The sequence below is a fragment of the Nyctereutes procyonoides genome, unplaced genomic scaffold (assembly GCF_905146905.1).
Source record: "Nyctereutes procyonoides isolate TBG_1078 unplaced genomic scaffold, NYPRO_anot_genome, whole genome shotgun sequence".
Taxonomy (NCBI): domain Eukaryota; kingdom Metazoa; phylum Chordata; class Mammalia; order Carnivora; family Canidae; genus Nyctereutes; species Nyctereutes procyonoides.
The window spans coordinates 120501163-120515301 of NW_026575125.1; the positions used below are offsets into that span (position 1 = coordinate 120501163).

Here is a 14139-nt window from a genome sequence, read left to right on the forward strand (position 1 = left end):
CTCCATCCCGGGTCTCCAGGATCACACCCTGGGCTGAAGGTGGTGCTAAACTGCTCAGCCACCGGGCTGTCCCTTTTGAAGATACTTTCTATTGATGTCCTTCATGAGACATAATGAAATTTGCTAGGATCTTCCTTTTGCCTCTCCCCCTTTCTGACCCAGCCTCTAATTTAAACCTATTATTTTTTTACTCCTAGTCATTATCTATGAAACTATCCTCCTTCTACACCCATTTGTGTTACTTGTGTAATATCTATATTTCAGAGTATAAAATATTTTGGTTTATTCTGTCATTTCATCACCATCACTTACTCTTATATTTACAGGTAAATATAGTCATAGCTCACCATCAATCATACGCCAAATGTCTCCTATGATTTCTTGGTTATCTCAAGCTTTTTTATTTCTATTAAATCCCTTAGGGGCAGCCTGGGTGGCTCAGTGTTTTAGCGCCGCCTTCAGCCCAGGGCGTGATCCTGGAGTCCCGGGATCGAGTTCCGAGTCGGGCTCCCTGCATGGGGCCTGCTGCTCCCTGTGCCTGTGTCTCTGCCTCTCTCTCTCTCTCATGAAGAAATAAATAAAATCTTTAGGGCACCCTGGGTGGCTCGGCGATTTAGCGCCACCTGCAGCCCAGAGAGTGACCCCGGGGTCCCGGGGAGTCCCACGTGGGGCTCCCTGCATGGAGCCTGCTTCTCCCTCTGCCCGTGTCTCTGCCTCTCTCTCTGTGTGTGTCTCTCATGAATAAATAAATCGAAAAATCTTTTTAAAAATCCCTTAGGCAACATGGGAATATTATTTTCTGAGTCTTGCATATTCATTATAGCCTGTATTTATGCATCTTCCTGTTGTTTAGTCATTTCATTTATAATAAGTAGTTTTCTAACATCACAACTTTTGCATATTTCTCTGACCATGTTTCTTCTGGAGCTCCTTCTCTGGAAGAACTCTAAAACTACATGTAAAAATATATCAATATTCATTATAATAAATATTTATTACATGTTAATCAATACATACTTATATATTATATATAACCTTTTTATATAAATGTAATTATATATAATATTGTATTGATTCTATTGATATGTTTACATATATGTACAAACGCTATTACATATACATAGACATAATTACCATACATATATAATGTGGATTGGAATCTGGTGCTCATGGGTGAGCAAACCCTTGGTGGAATATGTGCATCTCTGGCAGGCTGCAGTGACCAGTTCTGTACAGTCTTTCAGAACTGAAGATTCCTTGAGGAAGTAGGTAAAGCCACCAGAGTAAACTCTGGGCTGCATTTTTTCCACTTTTCCACTTCCACTTTTGGTTTTTCTTATAGGCATTTGAACCCACATCCTAATTAAGGCTCACCCATAGCCTAGGCCAAGACAGAATATTTAAGTTGATGTATCACTCTTCTGTTGGTGGATTTTTTTTGCTACACTACACTTTCACTGATGTGCACATCTTTGAGGTTCTCCATCCCAAATCTATGACTTGCAAGTACCCAAGGCCTTCTCCTACAAGCATTAACAGTCAAGCCCAGAGTCCTGAAAGCATTAAAACTCAACCCAAGGCCTGACTAGACATTTTTCTACAGATGGTCAACAGACACATGGAAAGATGCTCAATGTCAATCGTCATCAGGGAAATGCAAATCAAAGCCACAATGAGATATCACCTTACACCTGTCAGAATGGCTAAAATCCAAAAGACAAGAAACAATAAATGTTGGCAAGGATGCGGAAGAAAAGGAATCACCCTTGTGCACTGCTGGTGGGAATGCAAATTGGCATAGCTGCTGTGGAAAACCATATGGAGGTTCCTCAAAAAACTAAAAATAGAAACCATATGATCCAATAATTCCACTATTGGGTATTTATCCAAAGAAAACTGAAATACTTTGATATTTGATGTAAAATATTGTGGATATTTGATAATAACGATAATTTGAAAAGATATATGCACCCCAATGTTTCCTGTAGCATTATTTTCAATAGTCAATATATGGAAGCAGCCTAAGTATCCACTGATAGACGAATGAATAAGGAAGATGTGGTGTGTAAGTATCATTCAGCCATAAAAAAGATAAAAGCTTGCCATCTGGACAACATGGATGGACCTGGAGGGTATTATGCTAAGTGAAATAAGTAAGACAAAGACAAATCCCATATATTTTCACTTAAATGTAGAACCTAAAAAATAAAAAAATGGATAAACAAACAAAAGGCAGAATCTGACCTATAAATACAAACAACAAACTGATGATTGCCAGTGGGACACAAGCTGGGAGGATGGGCAAAATAGGTGAAGGGGAAGAGGGAGACACAGGCTTTGAGATATGGGATGGATAAGTCATGGGAATAAAAGGTGCAGCACTTTTAAAAGGCGCAGGGCTAGGGAAGATAGTCCACGATGTTGTAATAGGACTGTGTGGTGACAGGTGGGAGTTACACTTGTGGTGAGCATAGCATCACTTATAGACTTGTTGAATCACTATGTGGTACCCCTGAAACTAACAACATTTTCTGTCAACTGTACTCAAAATTATTTTTAAAGATTTTATTTATTCATTCATGACACACACACACACGCGCACACACACACGCACACACAGAGGCTGACACGGCAGATGGAGAAGCAGGCTCCCTGCAGGGTGCCCAATGCAGGACTCGATCCCAGGACCCCGGGATCACAACCTAAGTTGAAGGCAGATGCTCAACTGCTGAGCCACCCAGGTGTCCCACAAATAAAATCTTTTTAAAAAGGCACTCAAGCCCAGGACTTTTACTTCTAGTTAGGTTGAAGAAAGTTACAAAATATTGCTTTTCTAGCCCTAAGAGTGAGAATCAGCCAGATAAGGTACAAGATCAGAGTTCAAAAAATTCATCAGACTTTTGTTTTCAGCTCTGACATGTAAAGAGCTTGGAAGTCATCCGTCCCATACTCACAATAAGAAAAAGCTAATCAAATTTAAAAGCAATGGCTCTTTTTCGACTTGGACTACTGAGGTTTCAGGGCAAACTGCCACCCCCAAATCTGGAGAGACTGGCAAATCCAAAGAGGCAGAGCCAAGATCTATTTACCTGGAGCAGAAACTCCATTTACTTAAATGGTAATTTTGATAAATTGCTGAAGGCTGAGTGTGGACTACCTTGAGGGGGAGAAACTTCTGGGATCACAGTCTTAAGGGGAACCCACACTTTCATGGGTTTTTAAATCCATGAATCCCACAAGGTTTTTATGGTATAGGGCCCCAAATAATTCCACATGGTTTTGACAGAGAAGGGGGAGAATGAACATTGTATTGTCCATAACAAAGTATCCTCTAAACAGAGCTGTCTCTATAACAAAGGCCTGCTCTCCAAGGGAAAAGACTTTATCAGTCTTACCCCATCCAGGAAAAGGGCATTTCTCTCACTTGGGCCTTCTAAACCTTTGTCTTACTAAGAGAGATGCTATCAAATGCTGTTAAGGATGCAGCCCAAGGCCACAGGCCCACTATAAAACTAAGATTTAGGGATCCCTGGGTGGCGCAGTGGTTTAGCGCCGGTCTTTGGCCCAGGGCGCGATCCTGGAGACCCAGGATCAAATCCCATGTCGGGCTCCCGGTGCGTGGAGCCTGCTTCTCCCTCTGCCTGTGTCTCTGCCTCTCTCTCTTTCTCTGTGACTGTCATAAAAAAAATTTTAAAAACTAAGATTTAATCATGAGATCATAGAATGCATCCCCTATACCACCATGTCACCAGACTTCAGTACAATAAGAGTAGATTATAATGAAATATCTGCAAGATGCAGACTCTAGCTGGTAAATAGTCCTTAGGGTATATCAAGGACAAAGAGACAAAAATGAAGGACACTAGGAAAATGTGAGGACTTTGATACGTACGGCTACCAGATTAAAAAAATGACATACTAAAGTCTATTCATGTCAGTACCACTACACAGTACATCACGCCTTGCCTTAAACTAAAAATTCATAAGACATATTAAAAGGCAAGAAAAAATACAGTCTGAAGATACAAAACAGGCATCTGAGCCAGACTCAGATATGATAAAGAGTTTTGAATTAACAGACATGATTAATATGTTACGGGCTCTAATGGAAAAAGTACGCAATATTCAAGAATGGATGGATAAATGTAAGCAGAGATGTAAACTCTACAAAAGCATCAAAAGGAAATGTTAGAAGTAACAAAACACCGTAAAGAAAATAAAGAATGCCTTTGATGAGCTCATCAGTAGACTGGATATGGCCAAAGAAACAATCAATGAATGTATGCATAGGTCAAGAGAAATCTCACAAACTGATTAGCAGGAAGTAGAGAGAGAAAGGAGCTGAAGGAATAATTGAGGTAATCATGGCTAAAAGTTCTCAAAAAAAATTTTTTGTATATTTTTTATTGGAGTTCGATTTGCCAACATATAGCATAACACCCAGTGCTCATCCCGTCAAGTGCCCCCCTCAGTGCCCGCCACCCAGTCACCCCCACCCCCTGCCCACCTCCCCTTCCACTACCCCTTGTGCATTTCCCAGAGTTAGGTGTCTCTCATGTTCTGTGTCCCTCTCTGATATTTCCCACTCATTTTCTCTTCTTTCCCCTAAAAGTTCTCAAAAATTATTGACAAACAGCAAATCACAGATCCAAGAAGGTCAGAGAATGAGGATGATAAAGTGATCACTTTTTAGAAGGTAGGAAGAGGTATGGATACTTGAATCCAGGGTGACATATTGAAGGATATGGCGAGGGGAGGGAGCTAGCTTAGGGAGGCTACTGCAAAGTACTGTAAGTAGCAGGGCGCAAAATCAGAACTTTTAGAATTCTGATACAGTGGGGGACGGCCCTGGCTTAAAGGTGCTCAGGTGGCAAAGCAGGGTGGAATCCCAGGTGGGACAGTGTGGCCTCAGGATCTCCGGAGTCACAAGAATGGGAGTGCCTGGGAGTGGCAGAGTTCCCAGACATCAGACTGGAGAAGCCAACTGAAAATTGCGAGTCTAGGCACCAGCTTTCTGCTCAGTATTGCCATAAACTGTGAACTGCTGCACAGTCAGGCGACTGCTCTCCAAGCTGGGGCACAGCAACAGGCAGAAGCGGGGTGAGACCTGTTTTCCCATCCTGGAAGGAACAGCATGAGTCCATGCCACAGGAGTCCATAAAATTTGGAGACTTGAAACTCAGTCATGTGCTTGAGATAAAAATCCTCGGTCAGAGGGTGGGTGAACACAGAGTTGGAACGGAAACCAGGGAAACAAAAGCGATTGACTGCTTTTCTGTGAGGGCTCACTGAAGAGTGAGGGATGTGAACTTACAGCTCTGGGGCTGCAGAGCAGAGCGCCAACATTTTCACCCCCCCCCCCCACCTTCCAAGCTGAAAGCCTTCAGGGAGCAAAAGAGCCACACAGAGGAATCCAGAGCCACTTACACTAAGCTCAGCCCTCTGGCAAAAGACGCGCATTTCCACAAGTGCAAAGGCACTTGAGAAAAAGTGGGCCCCTCCCCCAGAAGACCACCAGGAACGACTGGCTAGTGCCAAGTTCACCAATCACAGAGAACTGTGAAATTTCAGCTCTTGGGGAAAACAGTATATAGCATTTGTAGATTTTAAAAGAATTATTTAATCTTTCAGTTTCATTTTCAGCTATTTTCTTACTTTTTCAGTTATTTTGTTATTCCTTTGAATTTTTCATAAATAAATAAAGATTTTTATTTTTGACTTGTTTATTTTTATTTTATATATATATATATATAAAATATATATGCATACACACCCAAACACACAAACACACACAAGTTTTTCTTTCTTTCCTATTTGGGGATCTTTTAACAAGCAGGCCAAAACACACCCAGGATCTAGTATTTTGTTTTGTTCTCGTTCGATTTTTTTCTTATTTTCTTTTGTTTTTGTTTTCTTCTGGTTTGTTTTGTTATTATTTTCTGTGGTTGTTAGTATTATCATCTTTTCTCTCTCCTTCTGTTCTTTTCTGGACACAATGACAAGATGGAGAGATTCACCACAAAACAAAGAACAGGATTGGTATTCACTGCCAGGGATTGAATCAATATGGATACAAATAAGATGTGTGAGCTAGAATTTAAAGCAATGATTATAAAGATACTGGTTGGGCTTGAAAAAGCATAGAAGACACTAGAGAGTTCCTTACTGTAGAAATAAAAGAACTAAAATCTAATCAGGCTGAAATTAAGAATGCTATTACTAAGAAGCAGTCAAAATGGAGTTTCTAACAATGAGGATAACTGAGGCAGAAAAGAGAGTCAGTGATATAAAGACAAAATGATGGAAAATAAGGAAGCTGAAAAGAAGAGGGAAAGAAAACTATTAATCATGATGGCAGATTTAGGGAGCTCAGTGATTCCATAAAGCAAAATAATAGTATATTTTGGGAGTCACAGGAGAAGAAGAGTTGGAAAAAGGGGCAAAAGGATTAGTTGAACGAATTATAGCTGAGAACTTCCCTAATCTGGGAAAGGATATAGGCATTCAAGTCCAAGGGGCAGAGAACTCCCCTCAAAATCAACAAAAATAGTTGAATACCACAACATAATATAGTGAAGCTTGCAAATTACAAAAGCGAAGAGAAAATCTTGAACGCAGATCTGGATATAGGGAGAGGCCCCTAACCTATCAGGGTAGACATATAAGGCTGGCAACATATCTGTTTACAGAGACCTGGCAGGCCAGAAAGGACTGGCATGGGAAAAATACTAAACTACTAAATGGGAAAAATATGCAACCAAAAAAAAAAAAAAACTTTATCCAGCAAGGATATCATTCAGAATAGAAAAGGAAAAAAAAGAGTTTCCAAGATAAAAAATGACTAAAGGATTCATGAACAGTAAACCAGACCTGCAAGAAATATTAAAGGAGACCTTTTGAGTAGAAACAGAGCACAAAAGTAACAAAGACCAGAAAGGAAAAGAGACAACATGCAGAAACAGCAACTTCACAAGTAATACAATGGCACTGAATTTATATCTTTCAATAATTACTTTGAATGTAAATGAACTAAATGCTCCAATAAAAAGACACAGGCTATCAGAATGGATTAAAAAAACCCATTGATACAATGCTTACATGAGACTCATTTTAGACCCAAAGATTCCTCCAGATTGAAAATGAGGGGGGTGGAGAACCATTTATCATGCTAATGGGCATCCAAAGAAAGCTGAGGTGGCAATCCTTATATCAGACAAATTAGGTTTTAAGCCAAAGACTATAATAAGAGATGAAGAAGGACACTATATCACAATAAAGGGGTCTATCCAGCAAGAAGATCTAACAACTGTAAATATGCATATCCCTAACCTGGGAGCAGCCAAATATATAAACCAATTAATAACAAACATAAAGGAACTCATGGACAATAATACAATAGTAGAAGGGGACTTTAACATCCCACTCACTGCAATGGACAGATCATCTAAACAGAAAATCAACAAGGAAACAAGGGCTTTGAATGACACACTGGCCCAGATGGACTTCACAGAAATACTCAGAGCATTCCATCCTAAAGCAGCTGAATACACATTCTTCTCCAGTACACATGGAACATTCTCCAGAATACATCACATACTGGGTTGCAAATCAGGTCTCAACTGGTACTGAGATCATACCATGCATGTTTTCAGACCACAACGCTATGAAATTAGAAGTCAACCACAGGAAGAAATTTGGAAGGTCCACAAATACATGGAGATTAAAGAACATCTTACTAAAGAATGAATGCATCAACCAGAAAATTAAGGAAGAATTTAAAAAACACATGGAAACAAATGAAAATGAAAACAACATTTCAAAACCTTTGGGATGCAGCAAGCAACGGTGATCCTAAGAGGGAAGTATATAGCAATAAAGGCCTTCTTAAAAAAAAAAAAAAAAAAAACAAGAAGTATCAAATACACAACCTAACCTTATATCTAAAGGATCTGGAAAAAGAACAAAAAAAGCCTAGATCTAGCAGAAGAAAAGAAATAACAAAGATAAGAGCAGAAACTAATGATATAGAAATAAAAAAACCCAGTAGAACAGGTCAATGAAACTAGGTGCTGGTATTTGAAAGAATTAATAAGATTGATAAACCCCTAGCCAGATTTATCAAAAAGAAAAGAGAAAGGACCCAGATTAATAAAATCATGAATGAAAGAGGAGAGATCACAACCAACACTGTAGAAATACAAACAATTATAAGAGAATATTATGATCAATTATTTGCTGACAAATTAGGCAATCTGAAAGAAATGGACACATCCCTGTAAACTTATAAACAACCAAAACTGAAACAGAAAGAAAGGGAGAACCTGAAGAGACCCATAACCAGCAAAGAAATTGAATCAGTAAACAAAAATCTTCTAACAAACAAGAGTCCAGGGCCAGACTGCCTCCCAGAGGAATTCTACCAAACATTTAAAGAATTAATACCTATTCTTCTGAAGCTGTGTCAAAAAACTGAAATGGAAGAAAACTTCCAAACTCTTTCTATGAGGCCAGCATTACCTTGATCCCAAAACCAAAGACTCAACCATATAGGAGAATTATAGACCAATATCCCTGATGAACATGGATGCCAAAGTGCTCACCAAGATACTAGCTAATAGGATCCAACAGTGCATTAAAAGGATAATTCACCACGACCAAGTGGGATTTATTCCTGGGCTGCAACAGTGGTTCAACATCCTCAAATCAATCAGTGATACAGCAAATTAATAAAAGAAAGGACAAGAACCATGTGGTCCTCTCAGTAGATGCAGAAAAAGCATTTGACAAACTACAGCATCCTTTCTTGATTAAAACTCTCTGCAGTATAAGGGATGGAAGGAACATACATCATCATAAAATCCATATATGAAAACCCACAGCAAATATCATCCTCAATAAGGGAAAAGTGAGAGCTTTTCTTCTAAGGTCAGGAAGATGACAGGGATGCCCACTCTCACCACTGCTGTTCAACATAGTACTTGAGTCCTAGTCTCAGCAATCAGACAACAACAGTAACAAAATAAAAAGCATTCAAGGGATCCCTGGGTGGCGCAGCGGTTTAGCGCCTGCCTTTGGCCCAGGGCGCGATCCTGGAGACCCGGGATCGATCCCACGTCGGGCTCCCTGCATGGAGCCTGCTTCTCCCTCTGCCTGTGTCTCTGCCTCTCTGTGTGTGTGTATGTCTCTCATGAATAAATAAATAAAATCTTAAAAAAAATAAATTGGGAACAAAAAATAAATTTTCAAAAAAAAAAAAAAAAGAAAGAAAACCAAGGCTGGAGGCATCACAAATCTGGAATTTAAGCTCTATTTAAAGCTGTAGTCGTCAAGACAGTATGGCACTGGCACAAAAACAGACACATAAATCAATGGAACAGAATAGAGAACCCAGACATGGACCCTCAACTCTATGGTCAACTAATCTTCAACAAATCAGGAAAGGGTAATCTATGGAAAAAAGACAGTCTGTTCAACAAGTAGCGTTGGGAAAATTGGACAACCACATGCAGAAGAATGAACCTAGACCATTTTCTTAGGCCATATTCAAATATAAGCTCAAAATAGATGAAAGACCTAAATGTGAGACAAGAATCCATCCAAATCCTAGAAGAGAACACAGGCAGCAACTGCTTTGAACCTCAGCTGCAGCCACCTCTTGCTAGACACGTCTCCAAAGGCAAGGGAAACAAAAGCATAAATGAACTATTGGGACTTAATCAGGATAAAAAGCTTCTGCACAGCAAAGCAAAGAGTCAACAAAACCAAAAGGCAACCTACAGAACTGGAGAAGATATTTGCCAATGTCTTATCATCAGATAAAGGGTTAGTATCCAAGATCTATAAAGAACGTTCAAACTCAACACCCAAAGAACAAAAAAAATCTAGGCAAGAAATCGACAGAAGATACGAACAGACATTTCTCCAAAGAAGACCTATACATGGCCAACAGACACATGAAAGAATGTTCCACGTCACTCGGCTTCAGGGAAATACAAATCAAAACCACAATGAGATACCACCTCACACCAGTGAGAATGGCCAAAATAAACAATTCAGGAGACAACAGGTGTTGGAGAGGATGTAGAGAAAGGAGGACCCTCTTACACTGCTGGTAGGAATGCAAACTGATGCAGCCATTCTGGAAAACAGTATGGAGGTTCCTCAAAAAGTCAAAAATAGAAATACCCTATGGCCTAGCAGTTGCACCACTAGATATTTATCCAAAGGATGCAAACATAGTGATTCAAAGGGGAACATGCACCCCAACGTTTATAACAGCAATGTCCACCAGAGCCAAACTATGGAAAGAGCCCAGATGTCCACAGACAGACAAATGGATAACAAAGATGTAAGGTGTGTGTGTGTGCGGTGTGTATAATGGAATGTTACTCAGTTATCAAAGAGAATGAAATCTTGCCATCTGCAACGACATGGATGGAACTAGAGGGTATTATGTTAAGCAAAATAAGTCAGTCAATGAAAGACAAATGCCATATGACTTCAGTCATGTATGGAGTTTAAGAAACAAAACACATGAACATAGGGGAAGGGGGAAGGAAAATAAGATGAAAATTTAGAGAGAGGCAAACCATAAGAGATGCTGAACTCTAAGAAACAAACTGAGGGGTGCCTGAAGTAAGTGGGGGAGAGATAACTGAATGATGTGCATTAAGGAGCACACTTGATGCAATGAGCACTGGGTGCTACATGCAACTGATGAATCACTAAATTATACTTCTGAAACCAAAAAAATAATATTTAATATTTATTAAGCTTTTCAGGGAGAAGAAAATGACATATATCAGAAACTTGGGTCTCCATTTAGAGGAGATGAGTATCATAAAAGGAATAAATAAAGGCAAAATTTTTTAAGTGTTCTAAAAATAATAGTTTTAAGTAATAGAAGTAAAAATGTGGTGTGTAATTATACCATATAAAATTTAATGACTGGAAGAAAAATCATAGGGGATTAGAGGAAAGAATTGGAAATATTCTGTTATAAGGTTTATGTACCACACTTGAAGCAGAATAGTCTTATGTGGAGGTGGAATCAGATAAGAAAAAAATCTAGAGATCACAAACTCTGGGCAAGCACCAAAGAAAAATTTAAAAGGTGTAATTGAAATTTTAAGAAAGGAGACAAAATGGAATCACATAAAAGGAACAATTAATTAAAACAAGAAAAGGAAGTGCCTGTGTGGCTCAGTTGGTTAAACATCTGTCTTTGGCTCGGGTCATGATCTCAGGGTCCTGGGATAAAGCCCCGCATCAGACTTCCTGCTCAGTGGGGAGTCTGCTTCTCCCTCTCCCTCTGCCTCTCCCCACCCATGCATTCTCTCTGTCTATCAAATAAATAAATAAAATTTAAAAAATATCCCTTTAAAAAATAAAACAAGAGAAGGCATAAAGAGGAAAAAAATAAGAAATGTAACATATGGTCATATTAACAAAAATGGTAAATATTCATCTAAAAATATCAAGTCACTTTATATATAAATGGCCTAAATATACCAGTTTTTTTTTAAAAAAAGATCATCAGTGTGAATTTAAAAAACAAAGATCCAACTTTATGTTTTCTATAAAAGAGTGATTTAAACATTTATGGGCACAAGGTGTTTAAGTACAACATCTGAATAACTTTTGGCTGACCATTAACATATATTGGTCCAATTGACCTCAAGGAAGCTAATCTTTAAAGTAAAAAATATAAGAATAACAACAAAACACAAAGACAGAAATTTTATTGCTAACAGACCTACCTTACAAAAGATACTAAAGAAAGTCCTTAGTCTAAAAGGAAAGACACTGTTTGGTAACTTGAACCCAGAATAAACAGAAATAAACAGCACTAGTAAAGGTATTTATGCAAGTAAACATAAGAGAGAGTATATATCATTTTATCTTTTTTTTCTTTTAAAGAGCAACTATATAAAAATAATTTAAAAACTATATTGTAAAAAAACTATATTGTTTGGCTTGTAATAGATTAAGATGTAAATCATATCCCATCAATTGGACAAAGGATGGAAGAGCAAAGCTTCCCTGTGTTGTTGGAATTAAATGATTATTAATCTAAAGTACATTACCTTAAGTTGTACCTCTCACAGAGTAGTTAATAAGAAATAACTCCAGAAATCATAGTAAAAAATCAACAGTTCAATCACAGTAATTTAAGTTGATCACAGTAATTTTAAAAATGATAAATATAAATAGATGAAACAGTCCAGTCAAAAGACAAAGACTATTAGACTAGATGAAAGAACAGAATCCAAGGATATGCCATCTACATTATATGTTACATTAGATGTGCAGAAATAAATAGGTTGAAAGAATAAAAGGATGAAAAACTGAACAACGCAAATGGCAACCATAAAAGAGTTGAAATAGCTATGCTTAGAAAAGGAAGGCTATTTCATAATGATGGAAGAGGGTCAACTCATGAGAAAGACATAATAATTAGAAACGTGTAAAATACACATCTAACAAAAGAAAGTCTTCTCAACGTATCCTATGAGACTGGTATCTTACATCAAACAAGACAAATACTTCTTAAGTGAAGAAATTCCATTACTATGCAATGTCTCTAACAAATATAGATGCAAAATTCCTCAACAAAATGTGAGCAAACCAAACCCACCAGGACAGGCATACACAGTTTACTGCACTTTTCTTTATTGTACTTCACAGGTATTGCATCATTTTTAACAATTGAACATTTGTGGCATACCTTGCATCAAGCAAGTCTGTTGGTGCCATTTTCCCAACAGCATCTGTTTACTTCATGTCTCTGTGTCACATTTTGGTAGTTCTCACAACATTTCAAACTTTTTCATTATGATTCTATTTGCCATAGTGATCTATGATCAATGATCTTTGATGTTACTTTTGTAATTGTTTTTAGGCACCATGAACTCTATCCACAGAAGATGGTGAATTCAATAAATGTGTCAGAACACTTCTCCATCGACCAACCATTCCCCCATATCTCTCTCACCTTGGGCCTCAGCTTAGTTCCTGAGGTTTAAGGAAAGAAGCCGTCTCCATAACATAAAAGTGCAAGGTGAAGCAGTAAGTGCTGATGCAGAAGCTGCAGCAAGGTATCCAGAAGATCTGGCTACATTAAATAACAGAGTCTCAATGTAGATGCAACAGCCATTCCGTTTTTGGGTATCTACTCAAGAGAACTGAAAACATTGTTCAGCCAAAAACTTGTACATGAATGTCCATAGCATTTTCTTCATAATTGCCAAAGGGTGGGAATAAACCTAATGGATATAAACTGATAAATAAATAAATGAAATGCAGTATATACAATATAGTAGCATATTATCCAGCAATGAAAAGTAATGAAGTACTGATTGATACTACGATGGGAATGAACCTTGAAAACATCATGCTAAGAAGCAAGTTGCAAAAGACCACACACTGTAGGATTCCATTTATATGAAATGTCCAAGAATAGATAAATCCATGGGCACACAAAAGGGTCACATTGTCTAATGCTAGGGGTAGTAACAAGGATTAACTGCAAATGGGCAATGGAGATGTTACTGAGGTGATGGAAATGTCAAAAACTGGATTATAGTAATGGTTGCAACACTCAATAAATTCACTAAAAGTCCCTGAAGTCTACACTTAAAATGGCTCAATTTTATGGTATGGAAATCATATCTCAATACAAATTTTTCCCCTATTTTTTTGCCTAACCCCCCTCCCTCCCCTCTGGCAATCACCAGTTTGTTCTCCATTTAATAGTCTGTTTTTGTATGTGTTTGTTTTGTTTTTTAGATTCCACATAGAAGTGAAATTATATGATCCTTGTTCTTCTCTGTCTGACTTTTGTCACTTAACATCATACCCTCTAGGTCCATCCATGTCATCTCAATACGGAAAATGTCAAAGACACTCTGGGTGGCAGAGAAAAGAAAGTTCATGTTTTTCACGACGTGTTGAGGATGGTACAGAGCCCGTTGGGCTGTTGTACGCTGCTGTTGCCGCGGAGACGACAGGAGTGGTGGTTTTCCCATGAGGGCTGAGGACCGCGCAATGACTTGGATCCTTTAACATAAAAATTTATTTGAATGACTCAGTAAGTAGGCCACAGAGATGAAGAGAACAGCAGAGGGCACACGGCCAATG

The 14139-nt window shown here is 38.4% G+C and overlaps 1 protein-coding gene across 4 annotated transcripts in view; it reads right to left on the bottom strand.

Annotated features, from left to right (window-relative positions):
* Positions 1–14139, bottom strand: part of TMLHE (trimethyllysine hydroxylase, epsilon) — a 113687-nt gene that overhangs the window by 97122 nt on the left and 2426 nt on the right. For 3 of the 4 annotated variants that reach the window (XR_008666148.1, XM_055338263.1, XM_055338261.1), the window contains exon 2: positions 12995–13114. The exons of the other annotated variant lie outside the window; for it this stretch is intronic. The gene's annotated coding sequence lies outside the window, so the exon portion shown is untranslated. The remainder of the gene's footprint in view (positions 1–12994; positions 13115–14139) is intronic. 4 annotated transcript variants of the gene reach the window in all.